General features: G+C 41.5%; 1 protein-coding gene across 3 annotated transcripts in view; it reads right to left on the bottom strand.

Annotated features, from left to right (window-relative positions):
• LOC122555564 (NXPE family member 3-like) overlaps positions 1 to 7,509 on the bottom strand; it is a 72,771-nt gene extending 65,262 nt beyond the window's left edge. For all 3 annotated transcript variants that reach the window (XR_006313302.1, XM_043701593.1, XM_043701591.1), the window contains exon 1: positions 7,402 to 7,509. The gene's annotated coding sequence lies outside the window, so the exon portion shown is untranslated. The remainder of the gene's footprint in view (positions 1 to 7,401) is intronic.
• Between the last annotated feature and the right edge of the window lie 3,249 nt (positions 7,510 to 10,758).

Consider the following 10,758-nt stretch of genomic DNA (forward strand, 5'->3'; position numbering starts at 1 on the left):
GACGCTCCAGGGAAAACATCCCCAGCCTGTTCAGCCTCTCCCTGTAGCTCAAATCCTCCAACCCTGGTAACATCTTTGTAAATCTTTTCTGAACCCTTTCAAGTTTCACAACAACTTTCCGATAGGAAGAAGACCAGAATTGCACGCAGTATTGAATAAATCCCTTCCATTTAGGACATCAACATTGTCGTTAATACTGCCACATTTCCCTCCCCTTTCTCCTGCTTTCTTATTCCTGAATACTTACTGTCCAGGAATATTAAGAACTCATTGTTAGCTTTTTTTTAAACCATTTCTCCATTAGTGCAACTATCTCATTATCCCATGTGGGAATTTGTGTCTTTCCTTCACCAACGTTTAATTACACTACAATAATTGATACATATATAACTTAATAACTCTTTCATCTCATCTGCCATTTTCCTCAGTCTAGTCTCTGTAATTTATGATCCTTCTAATTTAACTGCTGTTTTTTGTCTCTGTCCTCTTATCTAATTGCTACCCTTTCCTGTTTCCTACTCTGTCAAATTATTTCAAACTTCCCCAACAGTTCTGGTGGGTCACTCCAAATAAGCATCAGTCCCAGCTCCATTCAGATGCAACCCATCCGTCTTGTACAGTTCAGTTTTCACCCAGGACTGGCTCTAATGCTTAAGAACCTTAATCCTCTGTGAGTTCTAATGTTAGTTAAAGAATGCTAATAGTTAAAAACTACCTTTAATGTAAAAAACTGAAATCTAACCTTGCAATTCATTTGCATTTCTCTTCATTTGATGCTTTTCACTTTATCTTGCAAAAAAAGTGCATAAAATTCCCACAGTGGAGAAACAGGCCATTTGGCCCAACAAGTCCTCATTGACTCTCTGAAGAGTGTCCCACCCAAACCCATCCCCCTATAACTCTACAGGACTTGTGGCTAAGGTAGCTAACCTACACGCTATGGGCAATTTAGCATGACCAATCCACCTAACTTGTACATCTTTGGACAGTGGGAGGAAACCTGACTACCCAGCAGAAACCCACATAGATACAGGGAGATGTACAAACTCCACACAGACAGTCCACTGAGACTGGAATCGAAACCAAGACCTTAACGCTGTGAAGCAGCAGTGCTAACCACTGAGCCATAATGCCACTGTGCAGTAGAAAATATATCAGTGTTGGACCTTGCAGGCAGCTATATATGGCTTGCTCAGGACAAAAAAGGACAGCACCTTAAAGTGTATCTATGAATAAACGTTTGTAACAATGTAGAATCCTTCATTTGGGAATCTTGCTGCTGGCGCCAGTATACCATTTCAAGTGTCGTTGTGCCTCTAAGGCAGGAACAGTGTTACGAATTGAGAAATAAATGTGATTTAGAGATTGCCTTTATTAAAACAGATTCGCTCACAGGAACTATGGATTCAAGCTCTTGTTCTTGTTTTCAGGAAGCACCTGAAGGCATTCCAGGTATGAAAGACATCTCAATGGATATCCACAAACAGTGGTATACCATAAGGATTGGTGCTGGGTCCACTGCTTTTCATCATATATATAAATGACTTGGATGTAAACACAGGAGGTATATTTAGTAAGTTTGCAGATTACACCACAATTGATGTGCAGTGAAAAAGATTACCTCAGAGTACAACAGGATCTTGATCAGATGGTCCAATGGGCTGAGGAGTGTCAGATAGAGTTCAATTTAGATAAATGTAAGGTGCTGCATTTTGGGAAAGCAAATCTTAGCAGGACGTATACACTTATTGGTAAGATCCTATGAAGTGTTGCTGAACAAAGAGACCTTGGATTGCAGGTTCATAGTTCCTTGAAAGTAGAGTTGCAGATAGATAAGATAGTGAAGAAGGCATTTGGTATGCTTTCCTTTATTAGTATAGGAGTTGGAAGGTCATGTTGTGGCTGTACACAACATTGGTTAGGTCATTTTTGGAATATTGTGTGCAATCCTGGTCTCCGTCCTATCGAAGGATGATGTGAAATTTAAAAGGGTTCAGAAAAGATTTACAAGAATGTTGCCAGGGTTGAATGATTTGAGCTATGGGGAGAGGTTGAATAGGCTAGGGCTGTTTTCTCTGGACCGTCAGAGGCTGAGGGGTGATGGAGGTTTATAAGATCATGATGGGCGTGGATAGGATAAATAGACAAATTATTTTTCCATGGGTTGGGGGGGTGGGGTCCAGAACTAGAGGGCATAGGTTTTGGATAAAAGGAGAAAAATTTAAAAGGGACCTGAGGGGCAACTTTTTCACACAAATGGTGATGCGAGTATGGAATGAGCTGCCAGAGGAAGTGGTGGAGGCTGGTACAATAAGAACATTTAAGAGGCATCTGGATGGGTATATGAACAGGAAGGATTATGGGCCATGCGCTGGCAAATGAGACTAGACTAGGTTAGGATATCTGGTCGGCATGGATGAGTTGGATTGAAGGGTCTGTTTCCGTGCTGTACATCTCTATGACTCTATAACACTAAATGTAAATTGACACTTAAATGGCTTTTAGGACCTTACCTCTATTTGAAGGAAGATCATAAAAGTCAAACACATTTAACAGATAAGACACTTTAAAATATGAAAAATAAACACAGCATGGGGAAAAGAAACAGACTTCAAACTGTGAAATAAAATCATCACACTTCCTTTTGGGGAAGGATTTAATATTTGATACAGGGTCACATGACAAAGATGCTACATTTCCTCCTTACTTATGACTAGCAAACTGCTACAAGCAGTTGGTCATACTATTGGACTGTTGTAGCACATCAGACTGAAAAAAACCCAGTCCTGCAAAAGTAGAACAGGAACTGCATTTTTCCCTTGCCCCATTGATTTACAAGCTTCCGATGAAAGCAACCTCTGATTGTTCAAATTTAAATTCATTACAGACAATTAACTCCTTCTGCAATTTGAAAGTCCTCATTTGGACTCTTGATAGCTCAGCTTCAAAATGGGAGGATTGCATTGAACCCACAGAGATGAAAGTCTACTCAATGTTTATAAATAATATTTTTCTTTTTGACTGTAATTGATCTTTGTATGTGACATATTTTCTTCATAAATATTGATAGCAAGACTCTGTTTTATTTACTCATGGGATGTGAGGATCAATGGCTGCTCCAGCATTTATTGCCCATCCCTAGTCGCCCTTGAGAAAGTAGTGGTGAGCTGCCTTTTTGAACCACTGCAGTCCACCTGCTGTGGGTTGACCCACAATGCCATTCAGGAGGGAGGTCTGGGGTATTTACCCAGTGACAGTGAAGGCACAATGATATATTTCCTAGTCAGTATGGGGAGTGGCTTGGAGGGGAACTTGCAGCTGCTGGTGTTCTGATGTATCTATTGCCCTGGTCTTTCTAGATAGAAGTGATACTGAGTTTGGAAGGAGCTGTCTATGGATCTTTAGTTAATTTCTCCAATACACCTTATAGATCGTACACACTGCTGTTACTGAGCGTTGGTGGTGGAGGAATTGGATGCTTGTGGGATGTGATGCCAATCAAGCAGGCTAGTTTGTCCTGGATGGTGTCAACCTTTATGAGTGTTGTTGGGGCTGCACCCATCCAGGTTAGTAAGGAGCATTCCATCACACTCCTGACTTGTGCCATGTAAGTGATGGACATGCTTTGGGGAGTCAGGAGGTGAGTTATTCTACACAGTATTCATCGCCTCTGACCTGCTTTTGTAGCCGCTGTGCTTATGTAGTGAATATAGTTGAGTTTCTGGTCAAAGGTAATGCCAAGGATGGTGATAGTAGGGGATTCAGTGATGGAAACGCTACTGAATACCAAGGGATAGTGGGTTAGATTGTTCATATTGGTGATAGTCCTAGCCTGGCATTTGTGTGGCAATATTTGTGGAGCCTCCTTCTCCTCCAGTCAGTTGATTAATTGTCCACCAGCATTCCTGACTGGATGTGGGAAGACTGCACAACTTAGATTTGATCCATTGGTCATGGGATCGCTTTGCTCTGTTTATCACATACTGCTTGGAATGGAAGCAGCCCTGTTTGGTAGCTTCACCAGATTGACACCTCATTTTTAGGTATGTCTAGTGCTGCTCCTGGCATGCCCCCCTGCACTCTCCACTTAACCAGGGTTGACCACCCCCCGACCTCCATGCACCACTTGATGGCAATGGCTGAATGGGGGATATGTCAGGCCATGAGGTTGCAGATTGTGTAGAAATAAAATACATTTTTTCCTTTAAAGAACAGATGGCATTGCCGTTGGGTTATTTAAAATGGCTGACTTTACATACCAAGTTATGTACATACATCCACATACAAATCTTAATCACAGGCAACTTTGAAGAAATACTGTAAATCTGTCCATAACAACAAATTTGCAGCAAAACTTTATTGTAGGCTTATTTTTAGAGAAACTTAGCACAAGTTTATTAAGTTCTCAAATAGACTATGTCAACAAACCCTGGGCATTAATTTGCAATTTAACACAGAACATGCTGCTGTATCAGGCCCAGAGTGCACAGCATCATTTCTCTCACAGCTTTAGTCCTTGAGCCTCTCACTTTCTGTCTCTCCCTATGTCACCTTACCTCTGAATGGTCTACATGGTTGCAAAGAAAGAAGCAAAGTCAGAGTCTCTTTTATTCCCACTGTTAACTGATTAAACCTTTCCTCATACCAATCACCTTCCGTCCCATGTGTAAAGGCACTTTACTTCATCAATCAGAATTGATTTATGTCAATACAAATTTACTTGCATTCCATATTTATATAGGCAATGTCCTTTGAATAAACTAATCTAAGGCATTGAGATAATAAATAAGCTGTTCTTCCTCATTTCACATTCTCACACAAGCCAATTTCCACAGGCAGCCTTCAACACTTCTTCCATTTTTTGACTTGAGATCTTTATAACGTAAACTTCAAGAATTCCTCTACCTTGGCATCTTGTCTATACTGAAGAGGTTTACTCCTCCCAGATGAACTGTTGCTCCAGCCACCATTTTATCTATATTATCTTTCTATTTGCACACAAACAGATGATACTGTCAGTAAAACTGGCTTCACAGTCTTTGAGGTTGAACTCTTTTAATCCTTTAGCTCATTCCTGAAACAGCTTTGAATTTTCCATTTCCTCTCAGAATCTCCTACACCCACTCAGTGATCACCTTTACCTTGGCACCATACTGGCAATACACCTTTTCGAAATCATATTCACCATTACAGAAATATCACTTAATGCCACATTTCTTGAGACGACAGAATTTCTAATTAGTCCTTCCCCACTCCTCCTGTACAGAGTTAAAAAATCACACAACACCAGGTTATAGTCCAACAGGTTTATTTGGAATCACTAGCTTTAAGAGCGCAGCTCCTTCATCAGGTGGTTGTGGAATATAAGATCTTAAGACACAGAATTTAAAGCAAAAGTTTACAGTGTGATGTAACTGAAATTATATATTCAAAAAGATCTGGATTGTTTGTTAAGTCTGTCATCTTTTAGACTGATTTGGATCTTTTAGAATGACCATGTTAGTTTCAGTTCTTTCATACGTAAATTGCAGAACTTTTTTAAAGTTATATTCTCAAGTGAACTTTAACAATTGGTATCATGACGGCCCAGACAATGCATTGAAGGTGTGACGTTCCCTGTGTGAGAGTGTCTGTGCCACAATGTTCAGACTGATTCTAATCTGAAAAAATGGATTTACAGAATCTTACAGGGATTTCTGCAGTTTTTGAGCAAAATAAAATGTAATTCTGCAAGTACAAATTCACTCCACAAACTTATATGTGTGTGTGGGTGGGGGGTTATGAGTATCTGTGAGAGAGTGTGTGTAAAAGGGTATAAGTCTGTGAGAGGATGTGTGTGCGCGTGTTAGTGTGAGAGTGTATGTGTGAGCCTACGAGAGAGGACTTGTGTATGAGAGAAGGTCTGTGTGAGTGTATGGGTCTGTAGAGTGTATGCGTGTCTGTACGAGTGTGTGTGTCTGAGTATATGTGTATGTGTGTCTGTCTGTGTGTGTGTGTTTGTGTGTGCGTCCTTGTCTGTGTCTGTGTATGTATAGTGAAGTGGGGTCACCTGTAGTGTGACATGAACCCAAAGACCTAATTAAGGACTTCCCCATGAGTGCTGAACTTGGCCATCAGCCTCTGTTCAGCCACTTTGTGGTGTTGCCTGTCCCGAAGTCCGCCTTGGAGGACGGTTACCCAAAGTTCCAAGGTCAAATGTTCCTGACTCCTGTACAGTGCAATCTTCCAATGTGCCATGATTTTGCCTCTTACTGAATCACTCCAAGGAACAGTAATTCTCCTCAGAAAGCAAAACTGAGAAACCGTGAATGCTGATTATTCCTGCAGAGTCTAGCCTCTATCACTTACTTCCCTGTGGGGTGAGAGGACATGTATCCCCTGGAAATTACCATCTCTAAAAAAGTTCTCAGACTGACAGGAGCACTGTGCTGCTAACCACCGTACAGCCACCCAAGACAAAGCAAAGAGGCTGGACTGCTCACCAAATAGGACAAGTTCACAGTGAGAGGTACAAGATGCATTCCTGGCCTTTTGAAAAAAAGAGCTATATCTCGGAGCTTGCGACTTGGAGAGAAAGGTACATGTTGTCACAATAATAGAAATTGCTGGAGAAATTCAGCAGCTGTGAGGAGAAAGTCAATGTTTCAGATCCAGTTCTGAACAAGTGTCACTGGACCCAAGTTGAGTTGCTTAGTTTCTATAGCAATGTCTATTTTTATTTCGGATCTCCATCATCCGCAGCTCTTTATTTTACAAGACCCACGTCGCCCTTTAGACCTAAATGAATAATTACTGCCTCAATTCTTTCAAGGATGAAGTCCTGCACAATGATGACACCGAATTGGCTGTTTTGTGATTGGAACTGAGTTAAATATAACTGCGAAAATGGATGTTGCTACCGCTGCATAAAACAGCCCACTACTCCTTCCCCCCCATTTCATATGCAGTTACAGACAGAGGAGCGCCAGTTCTGATGAGAGGTGAATGTCTCTGTTTCCCCCCACAGGTGCTACCAAACCGACTGAGTTTCTCCAGCAACCTCTGTTTCTGTGTTAGAAGCACCTTTACTTGTTTGGCTGTGCAATGTAAATTTATCCTCTCAACTCCATCACAGCGAGGCAAAATTTAGAGGGTTTGTCTCCACGGATTTAACACAAGAAGTTTTTTTTCTTGTTCTTACAATTCATTAATTCCCTGTTTAATGGGTGAAGATTTTTTGTTTGTCGAATATTGTACGCTGCTGGACCATTGATACAGTTTGATTCCTACTCATTAATTCGAAAATATCTGCACACAAATCAACAGCATGTTTTAACCATTCAGCCATCCCAGTTGAGGTTCAGCAGTTCCAAAAGGGGAAGATAAGGCACTCGATACTTAATAATGAAAAATAATGCTTACTTTCAATCAGCCTTTCACAGCCAGATGTTCCTTCACTTTGAAGAGGGTTGTCCAGAGGAAAAGAAACTTGAAAGAGCTTTGGAACGAAAATAAATTACACACCGTGTGGATAACGTGAACATCCTGCAAAAGACCACGCCCCAAAATACACGAGAGCCAATCTTTCAACGAATCATTAAAGACGGGGTGACACTGGCAGAAACAGAGTCCATACATTGTGGTCTGTGTCTGTGCTGCCTAACTCGATAAATTCCAGAGCAGTTTCATAACCGGCCGGTGTCGTTCATTCAGAGTTGGATGTGTTCGGTGAAGTTTGCCTGTGTATGAGAATATCACCAGTGAGTTCATTTTAAAAGCCGCATGCAGTGACACCCCAATTCAGACCAACCTGAAGTGGCTGCTGTCATCCCGCGAAGTAGCCATTTGGCAACTCAGGAGTAAAACAACATCGGGATAGTTGAAACAGTCTCTAGGTTCTCCAGAATATTAGTAGTCTCCACGGGTCTCTCCATCTTTGTCTCCACCATTGAGGTTCCGCAGCGCCCGAAAATGGGGAGTTTACCACCTGCTTAGTCTGACATTGTTTACACTTTCTACTGTGATCCAGCCCCTTGTTTTTAGTGCGACCAGCCAGGGCAAACATCCTATCTGCCTACAGGCTGTCATGACCTCTGAGCTTGAGGAAGGGCAACTAGGGACAGCAATGCCCAAGGCCCACCAATTAATTAAAGTGATTTTAAAAATAAGTTTCTGTGAGATCACTGTAATTCTGTAATTCTTTGAAACTCCAGAGATTGCAGGACCAGTTACCTCAACCACTACTTATAAAAACAATCAAATCATCTCAGAGGGTTGGTCTGGTGAATCTCCCTTGCACTCCTGCATTGGGAAGTATATCCTCAATATTTCAGGTGCAGAGCCACCAAGGCTAATTTCAGCAAGTCATATTTCCTTCTGCATTCTTGCAATGAGCCCAACAGACTTTCAAATTGTTTACTGCACTGTAAGCTAGCTTTTACTGACTTTTGAAGAAGGGCACTCAAGTTCATTTGGGATGCCAGCACTTGCCAACCCGTCAACTGTGAAGAAATCCTTCCTGTTTCTACCAGAATGGCTAACTTCAGGCTACGTTTTAGCCCAATTACATCAAAGTTGAAGTCTGCTTGAAGCCTCCTTACATCCTCCACAAAATTTACAATCCCAGTTAGATTTGTGTTACCAGCAACTTTGGAAATATTACATTTGCTCTCCAGGTACATTCCCACACACACACAACATTATGGATTGCTTGTTGCAGACTGAAATCTGTCTCTTTTTGTTTCTGGGAGCAGTCATACTGCAAAGGGACTTATATGCAAACTAACTGCACCTGCTGAGTAATGTTTGCCAAAATCAGTTTGCCTACAGTTTCATTGAGTGCTGACTAGGTTAAAACAATACGGGGGCAGGATCTTTGAATTGAAGCTGTGGGCGAGATGTCAGAAGTAGGCATCAAACATATAGCCGGACAATGTGCTTCCTGTATTGATAAAGGAACAGGTTTCTGCAGGTGGCACCATTTTTGTCCCACTGGCCGCAATGTCTGCAAAACAAGTAAAAAATAAAACTTATAGTTTGGTCTGGTGCAATGATTGCTGGCCATCTGCATCTCTCTCTCTCCCCCTCCCCCCACCCCCATCTCTGTCTGTCTCTGTCTCTCTGTCTCTCTCTGTTCCCCTCCTATCCCCACCCCCCACCCCGTCTCTGTCTCTGTCTCTCTTTCTCTCTCTACTTTGCTATCGAGTTTCTGGCCATCTCCCACATGTGACTGCAGACCCACAGTAATGGTGTTGACTCTAAACTGCGCCTTTGGGCAATTAGGAATGGGTAATAAAGGCTGGACACCCACATCCCATGAATAAACACAAAAGAATACACTTAGTGGTGTGGTACAGGGTTGGGACGGGGTCTGGTTTTCACTAGGATTGCTAACAGTACAGAACATTCTTCCTAAAGGGTGCATAAACCATTTGGAACTGTAAAGCTGCTGAAGAAGTATGACGTTTATCAAGGACTGTCAAAAAGTGTCAAAACTTGTCAATGTCTGTCAAGAATTTCAGAGTTGCATAGCATGGAATAAAGAACATCAGGGCCATGGTGAATGGGGTAGGACACAGGACATTATGGGCATTTGTGGATACATGGGAGATGGGTGGAAGGGTATAGGATAGTATAAGGGATAGTATGAAGGGCCTAGGAGATGGATAGAAGACATTAGGTAGAATGGGCGAACATGGATGGGACATGGATGGGACTGTATGGATGTTAAGCAAAGTGAATGAATTACATTTTATTCTTTTATTTTCATTTTCAGATGTATTGCTAGGAGCAGCAAGTCAGGCTTTCCTCGCAGCTCAACATGAATAGCAAATAGCCTTCTCAGCCTTTCCTGGGTTACAGCCCAACCTCTCTTCTGGCCTGCCCCTCCTGGCTGAAATTGGGAACTGCAGGTGACCATTTATAAAGGTCAGTCGAATGGAATACATTGTATTAAGTAGCCACCCTCTACGTCTGACGTCGAATTTTATCTGTTTTGGTCTTCTTGCCTATTCTGCAAAGTTATAAATTTACTGTAATTTATTGCAGTCATTCTCAATATTGACTATGTGATCAATGTTGATGTCATTCACAAATTTAGAAATTTAGGAAGGTCCCAAAAATGAATATAAATTGTGAGCAACAATGATCTTCTACCACTCTGAATAACTACCTTTTACTCTCTGATTTTGTGCAATCTACCTTCTATACGTTCCCTGACTCCACATGTTCTGATTATATTTATTGGTCTGTTAAGGGGTACTTTAGCAAAGTGTTTTTTTATGTATGTGTGTTTGCATTTCCTCTTATGTAATGTATGACTAATTATTCATTACATATTTCTTTTCTCTAGATGCGCTGCTATTGCCCCTTTTAGTCAGGATTCCATTGTTTTCCTAACAGCAGTGGTAAGCTGAATGATTTATAATTCCTGTGTATGCTTTGTCCCCTTCCCTAAATATAGGAATCATATTAACTATTTAACATTATGATAATGGAAGATCATTGGTGAAGCAGCTGAAGATGGTTAGGCCTTGGACATCACCTCAAGAGACTCCTGCAGAGATGTCCTGAGCTTAAGATAATTGGGCTGCAACAACCACAACAATCTTTCTTTCTGCTAGGGTATGACTTTAACCAGAGGTGTGTTTTTCTACTGATTCCACTAACCTCTGTTTTAGTAGGGCTCCTTGATTCCACCCTCGGTCAAGTACAACCTGGATGTCAAGGGCAGTCACTCTCACCTCCACAATTCAAGGCTATAATGAGAACTGGAAGGAA

The sequence above is a fragment of the Chiloscyllium plagiosum genome, chromosome 12 (assembly GCF_004010195.1).
Source record: "Chiloscyllium plagiosum isolate BGI_BamShark_2017 chromosome 12, ASM401019v2, whole genome shotgun sequence".
In the NCBI taxonomy this organism is placed as follows: domain Eukaryota; kingdom Metazoa; phylum Chordata; class Chondrichthyes; order Orectolobiformes; family Hemiscylliidae; genus Chiloscyllium; species Chiloscyllium plagiosum.